Below are 17,569 nucleotides of genomic sequence, written 5' to 3'. Positions count from 1 at the left end.
GCTAAGGATAGCAGCGGAATTATGTATTATGAAACCTGATATTCTGTGCATCCAGGAAATACACATACCTTGGGCTAAATGAAAACTGATGGAAGAGCTAGGATATACACTTCTTGCCGCAACTCGGCAGACTAGCACTAATAGGGGCGTAGCTATTTTGGTACATGGTGGTATCACGGGGACTGGGTGGGTAATGGTGGATAACTCTGGAAGATGGGCGATTGCAGAAGGTCTTATTATTGGAATGACTAAGTGTTCTCAGTCTATGGGTCAAATGTAGATGAAGCTGGTATATTAGAAATACTAAATGTAGAATTGGCACTATGGCCTACCCTGCTGATCTTCTGTCCAAATTATAAGTATGTGGGTCGAAAGCCCAAAATCTTTAAGGCTTTAGTTCAAGTGCTGAGGGACATGGGCTAGTGGACACATGGTGGGCTATAAATGGGTCAGATCCGGATATACGTTTTATTCACACCCGCACCTAAAATTGGTATGATTAAACTATATATTCATGTCCAGGGCATTTATAGATGGAGCAAAAAGGCAGGTCTGGTCCGGATCATGGCTGATCATGGTCCCTTGCTGCTAAACGTGACTGTAATAAGACGGAGGAAGGTTGGAAGGTCATTCACTTTTAAAAGAAAATTATTGAACAAAAAGGTATTTAGAGATCATATGCCCAGGTGGGCCAGGAACATATGTGATACTCTCAAAGCTGGAATACCAGGAGAGGTGTTAAGTTTCAGATTAGCCAAGCAAAAACAGAGCCAAATAGTAATGCAGCAATTAAAGGATGAGCTTCGCGGTGCGGAAATGGAATTGTTAAATATTCTTAGACAAGGATCAGACTGCAACGCTGTATTTGGCAAGATAGCATGTGCCAAAGCTAAAATAAATTCATTTTGGTGCAAGGAAAATGCCATCCAATATAATACATATAAACAAAATAGATATGAATATGGAGAGTCGACGGGGCGATGTCTTTGACAAAGACTCAGAATTAGACAAGCCTCTCAAATAATTCCGGCGATGACTGATGTTGGGGGTAAAACAGTCGAAACAGAAGAAGGCATTTTGGGGGTTTTCTATGAGTTTTATCAGGAGCTATATAAGCAACATGATTTGGACGAATTAGACATGAAGAATTTCTGTCAAAAAATGTACTTGAATAAAACCAGGGTGGCGGACCAAAATCATTAGAGGAATAATAAAAATGGAAGAATTAGAGGAAGCATTAGGTCAGCTAGCCCGTGGGAAAGCTGCAGGACCAGATAAATTACCTTTAGAGATTTATCAGCTGCTTATCCTGGTGTTGAAAACTGATATGCAGGGTGTTTTTCAGGAAGCTCAGTTGGGGAATGTGCCTCTATCTTGGGATGAGGCAAACATAGTTGTGTTTAAAAAAAAGGATAAACCTCCTAATATACCAGGGTCATATAGACCAAAATCTTTGTTGAACGTTGATGGAAAAATGTATTCTAAGATTTTGGCTAATAGGCTAGTTCAAGTTATTACGCCCTTAGTTTCCAGGTCTCAACATGGATTTATTCCAGGTAGATGTACCAACAACTTTATTCATAGAGTTATCACTCTTATAGACCACTCTAATGTGCACCATAAAAAGCTTGGTTTAATATTTTTAGTTGCGGAGAAGGCGTTCGATCGTGTATCCTGGGTTTTTATGTGGGGGGTCATGCGGGGGATGGGGTACGGGCCGGGATTTATCAAGGCGATTCAGAGTATGTATCAATCGCCACAAGCTAGAATTTGTGTTATGGGCAGGGAATCTCAGCAAGTATCTATTAATAGGGGAACTAGACAGAGATGTCCCTGCTCTCCATTATTGTTTGCGTTATATATTGCCCCAATCGTGCATATACTAGAGCAAAGTGTTGGTATAAGATCAATAGAATGTGGAGGTCATTTGGTACATGTTCTAGCATATGCGGACGATATCATCGTAGCTTCTGCAGATCCAGCACAGGCCATACACGAGATAGAAAAGATAGCTGAAGAATTTGAGCTGGTGTCTGGATACAAACTTAATGCGCCCAAAATCCAGATATTATGTACTGATCAGGCGTGTCCTGGGGAGAGTTGTGTAACGGATGAAGTCTGATATCTTGGCATAAAAATTAGAATGTCTCTACAAGACTTAGTCGAGGTTAATTGGAGTTACATAGTTTCAGGGGTTAAGCAGCAGTTGGATCGGCTTGAGTGTCTGCATCTGACTTTAGTGGAGAGAGGAAATGTTTTAAAAATGAATGTCCTTCCTACTTACTCTATTATTTTAGGGCAGTACGGTTGGAGTTAACAAAAAAACAGTTCAAAGGGATTCAATCTATATGTGATAGATTTATGTGAGGACAACGAAAAGCGATTACGGCCGGTAAGGTTTGGAGAAGGATATGTAAATGTCTTACTATTCCACAGTTGAATGATTATACTCCACTTAATACAGCTGTTAGATTCCCATAAATATTCTGGTATTATAAGCTGCTGTGTTGGAAGATGAAGTAGATTAGATATCTGGGGGACTTGTTCCAGGAAGGGGTTCTATGTTCATTCTCGGAACTCGTTGAAAGCTATGAACTCCAACATCAGGATTTCTTCAAGTATCTGCAATTACGAGATTATCTGGTCAGACACCAGCTACATGAGGGTAGCATCACGGTATTACCAATAGTGGAGGAAAGCAGGAAGAGGGCTAAGTTAGGGCTAAGATTGGGGTTTTATATTCCATGTTAATTGAGTCTCAAAATTATTATTTGGCTGTTCAAGAGTGTAAAAGGTCTGTCTGCACGATTTGGGTATGAAGGAGTGCTGATGCAGACTTCCATCGATACGGCAGGGAAAATATTGCTTTCATCAAATCTGCAAACACAACACTATGAAACCATCTTCGATTTGTATCATACACCAGAGCGCCTGATGAAGTGGGGTGAGGATCATGATGGAAAATGCTTCATGTGGAGGGCCAACAGAGCTGATATTGTACATATCTTTTTTGACTGTACGGCATTGATACAATTAGAACAACAAATAGAGTTGTTTTTGCAAGAGGCTACAGGTATCTCAATACCAATAACAAAGGAAATGATGATATTAGGGGTATGGTTTAGTGTCTCAAGTGAACAGCCAGAATATACATTTAGATATATAACATCTATTGCCTCAGCAGTGGCACGGTTATATATTGCCTCATGTTGGCTTCAAAGCGAGACTCCCACATTTGAGATGTGGAGGACTACATTTTATAATGTATTTAATATGGAAAATAGTTTATAATCTCTAAAGTCACCCAGATGACAAAAACTGGGGTTGCAGATATGGGATTCTATGATACAATATATGAAATATTTATCTGACCTTGGTTCTATAACGATATTATGATTGAAATATTTTTTTCACTGTTTTTGTCTGTTTCTTTTTTACTTTTAACTGCATTAATAGTAATCCTATTGAAATAATTTGTATGTATTGACCACAAATGTTATGATTTATATCTGTGACATGGATTGAGCTTATAAAAATAAAATAAAAAAATAAAATAACCCTTTCATTGTCTTGTTGATATGTATTTACATCATGACAAAAGGTGCCCCAATTGACCTAATATGAGCACCAGCCACAAATATTTAAGGAAATGCCCTTCCATATTTAAAAAAAAATTTATATAAACATTTGCGAAATTATCTGGTAAAGGAGAGGCCAGCGACTGCGTCAATCCAGAGGTTAAGATGAAATAAATATTACAAATATTTATTCTTCATTCTATAGGGAGGCTTTCAGGTAAATTGAACAACCCTTATAGTTGCGCCTAAGCTTCGTGGCGCCCTTGCATCCTAATAGCAATAATGAAGACAGCAATCAAAGAATCAATAAAATAAAAGGGGCTATTATGGCTTTTCTACAGTACTGGATCAGAATAATTTAGGATCTTTCAGTGTTGATGCTGTAGAGATATTATTCCAATCACACGATTGACGGTTATAGATTTAAAATTTAGTTTTGGCAACAAGTATGCAGAGGTAACCAATGTGTTTCTAATTCCATGTTCGACAGTTGCAGATGGAATATTTTGTGCTAGCTACCATTCTGCAATGCAGCAGTTCACACACAGATTTGAGAACCTTTTGTTGCACAAGATATACAATAAAGGCATCTGGAAGCCTGTGGAAGACACCCATATCCTGGAGAATCAAGGGGAGAGCCCAACAATGTGGAACATTAAAAAAATTACAAGGAACAGCATTTGTGGTCCATTGTCCTTGATCACAATTCCTAGCAATTAACAAAAAGAATCATTACTACTAGGAGCAGTTCAGAAGAAAAATTAGTTAACTAGTCTATGAATAGAGTTATGAACATAACATATTTTGGTTCTGAATTCAACGCATGACCAAAGGTCACTCATTGCTCCATGACCTTGCTCCACACAGTAAAAGACCTTTCATGGCATGGTCTGTACCCAATCGCAGCCAGCCTTAGGCAGGGGGCTAACTATTTAGAAAATCCAGATTACTAGAAAAAAGTGTTAAAATAAGTTATAGGTGTTTATTTCAATACTGGCATGATCTAAAACCTTCAAGGCACTGAAACTTGGCATTGGTGGGTGTCTCGGCATCCATTACTCCCCATGCACTGTTTACAACCTCACACATAATGTCACAGATAGCAGCATGAATAACTTAATTAGTGACATGACTAATAACCTCACATCTCACACCATTGTTGCACAATGATTTTGTGTTATTTTTTAACCAGATGCATAATTTTTAAAAATCATAATTTCCCAACTCTATGAACATTTTGAATTTTGCTTAATTTCTTGCAGTGAATTTTTTTGTATATTAGAATATTATTAGCAAAAATATAATTTTACAGATATATCAAGACCTTAATATAATTTACAAACAAATTCCTTACAAGTGTTCATAGATATAATTTCTTACCTGCAATGGGCAGTGTTTTAAGCGATATTTAGAACATGATATTTCTGTAAGACACCATTTTGTTTATGATATTCTGGTACCATGCTGTGGAACGATGTGGTTTCAGTGCCACCAGTTTGACCTTGGTCGATGGCATCATTAAACCGTGTACCCAGGGGGTGGGGGGGTTCTGCTAATGCCGCTCTACAGTAGAGCTCAATTGTGGCTTTGTTCATACCTAAACCTAGCTTCCCTGGGGCACACATCCACCTCCATTTCCTGTCATTGCTTTGCTTCTTGGCATACATGTTTTAAGCATTCAGCTGGCCGTTTTATTCCACGTGTCCTCATCACATCTGTGTCCTTACCCTTTGGCTCTTTTATGCCTGTGTTTAGGAGTCAAGTTCTGCTGCACCAAAACATACACAGGGATGAAGCAAAATTCCATTTTTTTAACATACTGCACCTTACAAATCAATTTATATATGTGCAGAGTGGAAAATTATTTTATGGGATTATTTTTTTTTAAAAAGCAATGTCATGGACCTGTCTTTGAGGCTACACTAACGCTAGACACACAACTCACACTCAGTGGCAAGAGTTTCGCCCGACAACACACGGCCACCATTCTTTCAAATTTTAAGATAAAATCGATCATTAAATTCCAGCTGTCTGTAAGAGGACCTTTTTCCAACCTTTTTAGATGAAAGGTTCAACATCCCATACGAAATCAGATGTTGGTGTCACGGGAAAAATGTGGCGATAAATTATAGTTGGAAAATTGATCATTTGGGGTTATGACTTTCAGATTATTCTGGCGAAAAAAAGTATTTTTTTCAGATCCAGAAATATTGTCACAAAACAGAAACTTGTTTTTCGTTATTTGGCAATATTGCTGTATTATTCCTTTATTAGCGACCCTTGACCCTTGACCCTCCGGGTAGGTCGCTTCTCCACCGCTGCAGCGCCTCCTCAGCCTGCCACTGACCTCTGCCTGCCTGCGACCTCGACCCTCCTGCCTGATACCTGCTGCTGCCTCATCCACCCGCCTTGCCAGTGTGCCTTTGCCTGCTCCCCGCCTTTTCTTTCTGTACCCCCCTGTGTGCCTGTAGCCCCTGTAACCCCTCACCCCACTTCGCTGCTCCCCCGTTTTTCCTGCCGCTGACCCCCCTGCGGCCCTGCCCCCCGTGCCCATTGGCTCGCCTGCCCTCCCGCCTCCCAGCCGACCCCCCCCTCCCTCTTATGGAGACCCCGCAGCGACCGCGCAGCGGACGCGTGCAGCGGACGCGTGCAGCGGACGCGTGCAGCGGACGCATGCAGCGGGCATGCCGCTGGCGCGCCGAAGGCCCACCAAAGGTAAGCCCGTCTACACCCGTCTGCGCCTGGATCGCGCCCAGCGCCAGGACCCCTGGCCCTCGACGATGCCAGCCCACCCGACGGACCTACGACGCCGCCACCATCCACGCACTCAACGCCAGCCGGAACCCCGCCTGCTACCGAGCTATCCCGAAACTCACCCACGGACCCTTCACCTGCCAAACCTGCAAATTCTCCTGCCTCCGAACCTGCACCGCACCCGCCAAGCCAGACACCAGCAACAATCAAGTCAAGTCAAGTCAAGCAAGCTTTATTCGACGATTGTCATAAAAGCGTACAGTACATATGAAATATATATATAAAATGAATAAATACTCTTAAAATTGCATAGTCATAAAAATTCATAAAACCACTACTAGTATACGATCAAGGGTACTATTACACATTATTTAGACAGAGAAATTTTATCAGCCATAGTATAAAAATTAATCTGATAACAGTCTACTTCTAATAATCCATGCCCACCCCAGGAATTTTGCCACAGCTACATACACAATCATATTTGTACAGGTACGAATTATTCTGACTGCAGCCAATCCACTGTTTGTGCCCAATAGCCTACACATTGGGCGTAGCCAGATCCGGCGAGGAGCCTCATACACAGGGCATTCGAACAATAAGTGGCCAATGGATTCCGAAAGTGCCGGGCAGGCTGGACAAGCGGCTTTGGCCCCCCCTAGACCAGCTATTAGTGAATGCCCTTACAGGTAGACTCCCAATTCTCAGTTGGAAGTAAAGTTTGCGATCTAGGGGTTTTGCGATGACATCCCAGAAAGCTTCCAAGTTTGGCCCCTCTTTGATGTCCATAAACATGCCAGTCAAAGAGCACGGAGCAGTTTTCTTAAAGGTTTTAGAAGCCACAGACTTCCAATACAGGTCCTTGAGAGTTTTCTTTGGGGGAAACCTGGCATTTGCCGGGTCCTCCCACAGTTCCCTTAAGCCCAGCTCACTCAGAACACCCTAGATGTGCGCTAGCCACTTGATTTTATGTGAAGTGTCATTTATAATTATGTCCAGCAATCCCCTAGTGTATGTTTCCAATTCGGGCGTAGTCCAGATCCGCCTCCAGTATAAAACTGGGCAGAGGGATGCAATAAAAGTTATTGGGGACAATCCCAAATCATGAAAAAGGGGATTCAGGGGAGTGCTCTGGGGTAATTGTATTAAATTCCTTAAAAACTAATTTTCTGAAACTGACATCCCCCTGAGGTTCTCAGATCCCCAAATTTCCACTCCATAAAGGCTGGAACTAACCACTTTACCATTGTAAACTGTTAGTACGGGGCTATCATCTCAAGTGCATCCTGCTCAACACCCGCTCCGTCCACAGACACGCCGTCGAACTCTGGAACCTCCTCGACACAACCTCACCAGACGTCGCCTTCCTCACAGAAACATGGATGAACGCCTCCTCAGCCCCCGACATCGCCATAGCCATCCCGGGTGGCTACAAGATCACCCGGAGGGACTGCATCAACCAAACCGGAGGAGGCATCGCCATCATACACAGAAACACCATCCCCATCACGACCAACTCCGACGACACCCTCACCGCCGCCGAGCACCTTCACTTCCAGATACACACCGACCCCAAGACCACCCTCAGAGGCACCCTCATCTACAGACCCCCGGGACCACGCACCCAATTCAGCGAAGCCATCACAGACTTCATCAACCAGCACGCCCTAACCTCCTCAGACTACATCCTCCTAGGGGACCTCAACTTCCACCTGGAGAACAACAACGACAGCAACACTGCAGCCCTACTGGACAACCTCGCCAACCTCGGACTCAAGCAACTGGTGAACACCCCCACCCACTACGCCGACCACGCGCTAGACCCCATCTTCTCCTCCAGCAAGCACATCTCCTTCAGCCATGCCACCGGACTACACTGGACAGACCACAGCTGCGTCCACTTCAACTTCGAGAGAACCACGACCCACCACCACCCGCAACAGGTTCCCCGCAGAAGCTGGAGCAAGATCACCACCGACCAGCTCACCAACTCCATCAGCCAGAACCCTCCCACCAACACGAAGGACCCCAACGAAGCAGCCCGCAACCTCACTCAGTGGCTCACCAACTGCTCCGATGACCTCGCACCGCTGAAGAACCCTCCCAGCAGACCCGGCAGCAAGAGGGCCTCGTGGTTCACCAACGACCTCATAAACTCCAAGAAAACCTGCCGCACCCTCGAGAAAGCATGGCGCCACGACCAGACAACAGAAAACATGTCAGCCCTCAAGGACGCCACCCGCAAACACGACCAGCTGATCCCCACCACCAAGAGGACAACATTCAAAGAACGATTGGACAACAACACCCACAACACCAAGGAACTCTTCAGCATCATTAAAGAGCTCTCCAACCCCAGCGCCGGAAACGACGACATCACACCCTCGCAAGACCTCTGCGACTCACTCGCCTCGTTCTTTCAATCCAAGGAACGGCCTTGGAGTGGATCATCTCGTTCCTCGCCAGAAGAACCCAGAGAGTCCGCCTCCCCCCGTTCCGTTCCGCGGCCACCGAAGTCATCTGCGGGGTCCCGAAGGATCCTCGCTCAGCCCCACCCTCTTCAACATCTACATGAGCCCCCTGGCAGCCATCGCACTCCAACACAACCTCAACATCATCTCCTACGCTGACGACACCCAGCTGATACTCTCCCTCACCAACGACCCCACCACCGTCAGAACCAGCCTCCAGGAAGGATTGAAAGACGTCGCGGAATGGATGAAGCTCAGCCGTCTGAAACTGAACTCAGACAAGACGGAAGTCCTCCTCCTGGGACCTTCCCCCTCTGCCTGGGATGACTCCTGGTGGCCCCCGGCCCTGGGATCCGCCCCCAAGCCATCGGACCATGCACGCAACCCGGGCTTCATCCTGGACTCCTCGCTCACAATGACCAAACAAGTCAACGCCGTCTCGTCATCCTGTTTCAACACCCTACGCATGCTCCATAAGATCTTCCGGTGGATTCCCACCGAAACCAGGAAGACGGTCACCCAGGCCCTCGTCACCAGCCGACTGGACTACGGGAACACCCTCTACGCGGGAACCACAGCCAAACTCCAGAAAAGACTCCAGCGCATACAGAACGCTTCTGCACGACTCATCCTGGACATCCCCCGCCACGAGCACATCACTGCCCATCTGAGAGACCTGCACTGGCTCCCCGTCAGCAAGAGGATCACGTTCAGGCTCCACACCCACGCACACAAGGCTCTCCACGACAAGGGCCCCAAATACCTCAACAGCCGCCTCACATTCTACACACCCACCCGCCAGCTTCGATCCGCCAGCCTCGCCCTCGCCTCCGTCCCATGAATCGGCAGAACCACCGCCGGAGCAAGATCCTTCTCCTACCTGGCGGCCAAGACATGGAACTCCCTCCCCGCCCACCTTCGGCTGACCCAGGACCATCTCTCCTTCAGGAAGCAACTCAAGACCTGGCTGTTCGAGCAGTAGCGTCTCCCCTCCTCCCAGCGCCTTGAGACCCTAGCGGGTGAGTAGCACGCTTTACAAATTTTGCTGATTTATTGATTGATAGAAAATGATTAAGATAACTGGTTGACCATACTAGAATGCAAAGAAGTCCAAAGGCAGAAAGGTAACAACCTTGATACAATAAAGAAATCATAACATGTTTACAAAATTGGACAAGTAAATTCATACTAAATATTGAAAATATGAGGTGGTTATAAGAGAGTAGTTCATTCATCTTCATCAATACTTTTGAGGGAGCTTTTGTGCGTTCGAACCAAAATATGCATCACTATTAATTGCTAAAAACTTGAATTCACACATATATACTGACATGAAGCTATTCCATTGGAAACAAAATCATTATCGTGTGTTTTCATGGCTTAGACTAAACTAGGCCCCAGTTAGTCCTCGAAGCCATATTGTTTAAAATGGGGGCTAAGTCACGATGTTCTTTCTATGTTTATATTTCTCATTTGACACTATAAGCAGCGAGACGTGAATTGTTTCTTTTTGTATGACATTGTTCTCAAGGAACTCTCTAGAGGAAGCTTTTGTAACATTTTCAAGGTTCTTCCTGCAAATACACATTATTGCATTAATTCACAATGGATCTCTATTGATTATGTAACTGGTTTGTTCTAATACCTCCAGAGGAATTCAGGTCAGGAGAGACAATATTCATGTATTGGGTTAGTGCTAAGGTTGTAGGGTATGTGACGCTTTTAAAATATGAATTATGTTTTGTTGTAATACTGCTTGTACCATGCTGACTTCGCAGTTTTATTGCATTTCTTTGCAAGAAAACTGTATATAAAGCCCTCTTTTCTGGGGATGAGTCAGATATTTCTGAAACCTTTCCTGAGCATCTAGGATTGATTCTGCTGTATGTTTTAAGACTAGCAGCCCGATCTAGAGGTTGGCGGAATGCCCTGTCTGCCAAACTGAAGGTCCGCCCGCCTTATTTAAAGTTAAGTGGACAGTCATTATGTCGACGGCACAGCCTACTCCATATCCACCACTGGTATAAACCTGCGACACCCTGACAGAGTAACGGTCGTCAGAGGTTTGTCCATACTTCCGTCCACCTGATATAGAGTGGATGAACACATGGCCAGTTTGCACTGTCCATCATCGCCAGGTAAAACCGAGCCATAAGGGGCAGTAAAAATTCCAAAATGCCTCCTTCCCCATGGGAGAAAAATCCCAAGGTGAAGGAGGCATTCTCTTTTTTTATTTTCCAAGACAAAATCCCACATAGTGTTTTTGTTTCAGTAAATAAAAGCAAAACTTTGTAAGTTGTCCTTCAAACTTACAATGCATTGACAGTACCAGTAGAGACGACTGCCCACTGCCAGAGATATCTGCTGGGCTGGTGGACATCTCAAACTTTGACTGGGGGAGGGACTCTGTCAGGGCCACAGAGTACTTTATCACCTTGAAGGAGCTGTAAAACCACATTGGCAATTTTTCAATCGGGCCGTTAGTCTATTTCTGATTTGGCGTAATATTTTGTACTATTCCTATTAGTGAGAGCCTTTATGGCAGATGATGTCTATGTATTTTAATGAGATTGCTGCTGCACTTGCATTTTTTAAATTTCTGCATTGCACTTTAACCTCTAATAAACCTATATGGTTTGTCTAAAATCCAATCTCGAACTCCCATTTTGAGTCCGTTCTTTTTTGATGACCGTATTTTGAAATGCTATTTTGAATCTTGACTCTGTGGGACTCATTACCGCTAATACTTTGAGATTAACACCTTCTGCAACCCAACAGTGAGCTTGTTCTTGTAATGCAGATATTATAGGGAATGTCACTGGAAGAAGTCATGGGTAGAAGAGTTACTTGCAGGAGGAAAAACTGTACAGGAGGAGGTACCATACACAGGTGATTAAAGGTAAAATATTGTCTGGTGGGTGGATCAAGCACCAGATATCAATCATACTGCAATTAAACAATACATCACGAAAAAGAGAATAGTCACTAATATTGCATTTATCTATGAGACCCACCCTGTACAGCAAGAGGGATAATTAAAGACAGTTTCCAGTCACCTCCTAGGATGCTACGCGCGCTACCGCACTCAAATTCAGTGAACAAACCAGACAGTGTAGACAGGAATGCCATCTCACAAACATTGGGAGCATAGACTGTCCCTAATATCAATTTAGCACATAATATCTTTAGTTAGCTGTCAAGTAAGGATTTCTCAGTACCTGCCACATCAACTACTAATAACATGGTCCAGCAAATCATGTTTGAGTTTTTCCGATTCTGAAGCAGAAAGGTGTTTCTCGTGAATGAAAGCAATGCCAAGATGTTTGTTCCCAAGCCAGGTGCAAGATCTTCTCTTCATTCAGCCAGTCACATTCATAGATATTATGTTCAATGGAGCAATATTTTGAGCGACCATTTGTGCCTCCGCACTGGTTAACATATATTACATTTAAATAAACACAGGTTGGATAATGTTTTTATCATGTCTTGAATACAAGTTTGGGTGGGCAATGGCAGAGGGACAAGATTCTTTCAAGGGAGAATAGTCTGTCCAAGGGAACAAGGTGTAAAAAGGTGTAACAAGGTGATAGAACAGGGAAGACAGTCAAAAGCTATGTAACACAGATGGGACAGAGTGACTAGGGAAGGTCCGCAGTGGACACTCTAACTGCAAATCTATGATCTGTGAGCCTATCTCGGGTAGTACTGAATGGCAGCCCAGATACTTGTGTAACTTTCCTTTACTAACTGAAACTGAGGTACTAATTAGTGGTAGTGGGGAAGGTAGATGGTTGCTTGATTGTGACCGCACTTTTTTTGTCATCTGGCACTTATTATTTCTAAACAGACTTTGATCCAGAGAAACAGAAAGAAAACACACAAGGGAGACATAAGGGAGAAGAGAAAAGCTGAAAAATTGTGGCAAAATGAGAAACCAGGAAGCTGCAAGGGGGAAATAAAGGGAAATGAAGCATCTGAGGGTAGATTAAAGAGGCAGGAGGTGAATTATACAGCCTTGGTATAGGACCCTTAATGTTCGATAATGCCGGCCTTGGGCTTCGGAACTAAACTTTGGATCCTGGCACTTATTATTTTACAAATGCAGCACTAGTCATACTTAAGATATTATTATACCAGTATCGAGAATATGCACATATTTTGGTATGGAAAGCAAAGGACATCAGGCTCATGCATTTAGTTTGATTCAATCAATGTTAACGTGGGTTTATTTTGATCACATTGGGAACCATGGTAATTTATATGTAATGTAACATATATCCATGAATGGCTCGTGAAGGCTGTCTAGAAAGCCATCTAGAGCATGACACTCTCAAGGTCATTATCATGACCACCAGGTTGAGAAGGCCATGCTTTGTATCCTATTGTTTCTGCTGAAGGCTTAGAGCCAAGAACCTCTTTCGCATGAGATTTGTTTCAAAAGATTAGTCTGCAGACGTAGGACTTTGTTGACCCTCAAAGTGAAGTGACCCCTTTCTTCTTGAACACTAGGAAAATCAATCTTGTATGTTGGTGTCACAAGAGGCATGCAATTATAGGACAGAGTTTAGTGAGGTCAGACGGGTTGCTGAGTTGTATAGGATGGACCCTTTGGAATTGCAGGAGTTCTGAAAACTCTATGCTGAGCAAATGACTGATAGGATATTCAAGGAAATATTTTATACTGTACTTTTCAGCCTGCTCCAGAACCCCACAACACCTGATATTGCCTTGGTATCAGCAGACTTCCAGGTCAGTCACTTTTTGTTTCAGAGACTATCCCCCAGATTCATGAAGAACACATTTCGCGAATCCTTAATAGCGAAAAATACCGATTCGCTATTAAGGAATAGCAAAATGCTATTCATCAAGAAATCACTTTAAAAATAACGATTTCTAATAATTCCTTAGATGCGACTCGCAAATTGCGACTCGCAATTAAGGAATATCTCCCCATTCATTCCTATGGGCCTAGAGGCCCATAGGAATGAATAGAAAGACCATCTCAATTTGCTAATCGCAATTAGCGATTCGCAAATTGAGATTGCGATTTCAAGGGTGCAGGGGTGTCCAAAGGACACCCTGTTGCACCCCTCAAATTGATGTGTGCACATATGTTGCGCACAAACATGCCCTTAGGGCATGTGTGTGCGCAACATGAAACTTTGAAAAATGCACTTTAGTGCATTTTTCAAAGTTTTTGCTTTTTACCACGTAGTTAGACTTCGCGGTAAATAGAGGCCCCAGATTGCGAATTCGCAATTTAAAAATGGCTCATGAATTGCATTTAAGGAATCTCAAATTGAGATTCCTTTAATGCAATTAATTGCAATTTAGCGATTTCTAGAATTGCGATTTTTGCATTTGGGATGATGAATCCCAAATGCAAAAATAGCGCTCGCAAAGGTCCAGATTCTCAGAATCTGGCCCTTTGCGAGCCGATTTTAGTTTGATGAATCTGGCTGTATATCTCTTGGCCACATTTAGGTCCTCTATTAAGCTTTTCTATAGTCTCTTCTAAATATTTCTCAGCAAAATCTAGCAGTGGTGGAAGGAGACCAAGTCTGATCTTAAAGAGTTATGGTCAAACGATACCTTTTTCACCTTGGTTTTCACAGTGCTAATTTTAGAGCCAAAGAATTATGTTTCCTTTAGGATGGTATCAGGTGTTGTTCCAGTCATTTTCATTCTTACAGGGGTACCGAGCATTTTGGCATCCAAAGACTTCCAAAACGAAAAGTTGTCACTCCCTTCTTGTCGAAAACATGACCCATGCCGAGGTACAGATGAGCCATGCAGAGCTCAGTTTCATGGGTGAAAGCTACATTAATAATTTTTCAAACTAACCATATAATTAGAACCGCAAAATATTTATTGAAAGAAAGAGCAGACATATTCTAAGAGAGGTCCGGTATGGGATTTCTTGACCAGCAGTCAGAGGCATTTAGGACATACAGATGGATTAAAACCCTACAGAATATTGTCAATAGAGGATAGCCTTTTAGACCAAGGTAGGAATCCAGAAGAAGTATCTCCAAGATGTATGCCTGGGCAAGAGAACCCCACCTCCCCATTGTAGATTATGGCCCTCTTTACGAATGATCTCTTGAGAAGTTACAGCCTAATCTGAGTGATGAGATCTGCAGTGTTTCTGTTTGGCACAAGCAGGGGAATCAAACAAGATTATTGATTCCCCGGTAATTTCTAATTTCTAAGGGGGTTCTCAGGGTTCCAATTGTGGATGGCCAGATGGGCCCCACTTATGGAGTTAATGATACCTCAGGTATCAGTAACTTTGAGGTTGAAAATCTGGGACACTTGTGATATGAGCCTATGTGGTAATATGAAGACAACAGTTCTAGAATGTAACAGCCCAATCGACTGGTCACGCAAATTGGAGAAAGGAACCCAAGAACCTCCTACAATATTAAACTATTTGTTCATTGTTTTGAATTTGAGCCCTTTTACTGTCTTTCAGAAACTAGCAGCCACATGCATCAAAGGAAATTGCATTCGCAAACGGTGCGAATCGCAAAAATCGGCCCTTTGCGAATGCAATTTCCATTTTTGGGATGCATTAACATTTTTGTAATTTTCGCAATTTAGGAAATCGCAAAATTGAAATTTCTTAAATAGCGATTGCATTTAAGGAATCTCAAATTGAGATTTCTTAAATGCAATGCATGAAACTCTAAAAATTTACGAATTCGCAAATAAGGGGAGCAAATTACCATGAAGTTGACCTTCATGGTAATTTGCGAAAACTTTGAAAAATGCACTAAAGTGCATTTTTCAAATTTCCACTTTACACACACACATGCCCTTGGGGAATGTGAGTGTGCAAAATGTACTCCTAAGCAGATTTCAGGGGTGCAACAGGGTGTCCTTTGGACACCCCTGCAGCCTTGAAATTGCATTCTTAATTTGCGAATTTTTAATGGTGAATTGCAAATTGGGAATGTCTTTCCATTCATTCCTATGGGCCTCTAGGCCCATAGGAATGGATGGGGAAGTATTCCTTAATTGCGATTCTCAATTAGAGAATTGCAATTAAGGAATTTTAGGAAATCGGTGTTTTTATAGCGATTTTTTGATGCATTGCAGTTTGCAATTCCTTAATTGCGATTCTTTATTTTTCGCAATTAAGGAATCGCAAAATGCAATATTGATGCATGTGCCCATTAGTGTTTATGAAAGCAGGTACTTGTTTCCACTCTGAAGTAGGAATTTGGTGTCATGATGAAATAAAGGTTTCCAGCACTGAGAAAGGTGCAGTGGTTCGGGTGGTTTTTCATTTCTCTTTGCACGCAGCCGACTGTGCTGTGGACCTCTCGGTGAAGCCAGGGTTGTATTTGAAACTTCCGGGCCTCCACCCATGGCCCACGCAGGAATGCACCATATCAGTAACATTGCCATGCTGGTAGTGCTGTCTTAGGTTGCAGCGCAGTAAACAACCCCTAGTCATGCAGAATACTACAAGTGGCTCTGTGTAGACACTGAGCCATGGAGCATTCTAGCAAGCAGCCATCTTGAGCACGTTTAGGCTTTGCCTCTCAGAAATTTCATTTTTAGATAAATGTATTTTTGTGCTCGTTGGCTTAAAGGGTGGTAGCTACGTGTATTTTTGTGCTCATCGGCTGAAAGGGTGAGAGCTACATGCATTAGCCTAAAATGTCCTTCCTTTGGCTGTACCCAGATATCTGCCCACCTTGTGATTTGAGGCTAAGTCTTATGCTTTCTGGTCCTCCAGTACCCTGCAGAAAGACGCTCACCTCTGCTCATTCCAGGAGATGGGTTTTTGCCTTACTTTGTTGGTGAGCTGTATAATCCTGCACTTTTCTGTTGTTGATTTTGTTGCTCTGATTGGATAGAGGAAACACTGCTAATTGTAACATGATGTTGTGGAACTGGTGCATTATGAACATGGTCCTCCTTGCGCTGCTAGACCTGTAAGAACCACTTTATGCATGCAACTTGCAATAAACTGGTGGTCACCAATAGGAACACACACCCATATCTGGAGAGGCTAAAAATTCCGCATTATCTGACAATTGTGATATTATATATGCATAACGCTTTGGCACCATACTTGATACTATACGGTGATGTGTAAAATGTAAAAATGTAAATTGATACTTGTATAGCGCACTACTCACCCGCAAGGGTCTCAAGGCGCTTGTACGAATACCGCTGTGGAACCCATCCTGGCTTTCCATGTGAGGCGTCCACTCCTGGGCACCCCCAAGGTGGAGGCCAGGCATCCTTAGCGTTGTGGGGGCCGTTGTGGAGATTAAGCAAGCTATTGCCCAGAGTGGCAGAGTGGGACTCCATGATTAGAATAGGCACCGAGGCGAGAATTATCAGGTCCGTGGAATTTTTAAGCCCAAGACCCGCCGAGGCGGGGAATTGAACCCTGGTCCCGGGCTAGAGAATTTCCTCATGATTCTCAAACCTACCTACCTTCAAATATGCTCCACAACTGTACTATTGTGCATAATTCTGAGAATCGCTAACATAGCCGCAGGTCGCATCTGGTGCACTACTATATTCCAGGATAACCTAACCTCAGCACAGTTCTCTAGCCACATCCTGGCACCCTCCAGTCTTTGCCCAGTTCCATTAAAGAATGATATTTTTATGTGACTTAAAGCTCAGAAGATGGGTCCTCTGTCACAAATTTGAGGGATACCTGCCTGTCTTATTAAATGTGCTTTATATCCTATAGCACTTGTAATAAGGCAGACAGGATATCTGTCACTTTGTAACGAG

Source organism: Lissotriton vulgaris, chromosome 1_2 (genome assembly GCF_964263255.1).
Source record: "Lissotriton vulgaris chromosome 1_2, aLisVul1.2, whole genome shotgun sequence".
Lineage (NCBI taxonomy): Eukaryota > Metazoa > Chordata > Amphibia > Caudata > Salamandridae > Lissotriton > Lissotriton vulgaris.
The sequence above is the reverse complement of the archived record's forward strand: the minus strand, read 5'-3'. Positions refer to the sequence as shown.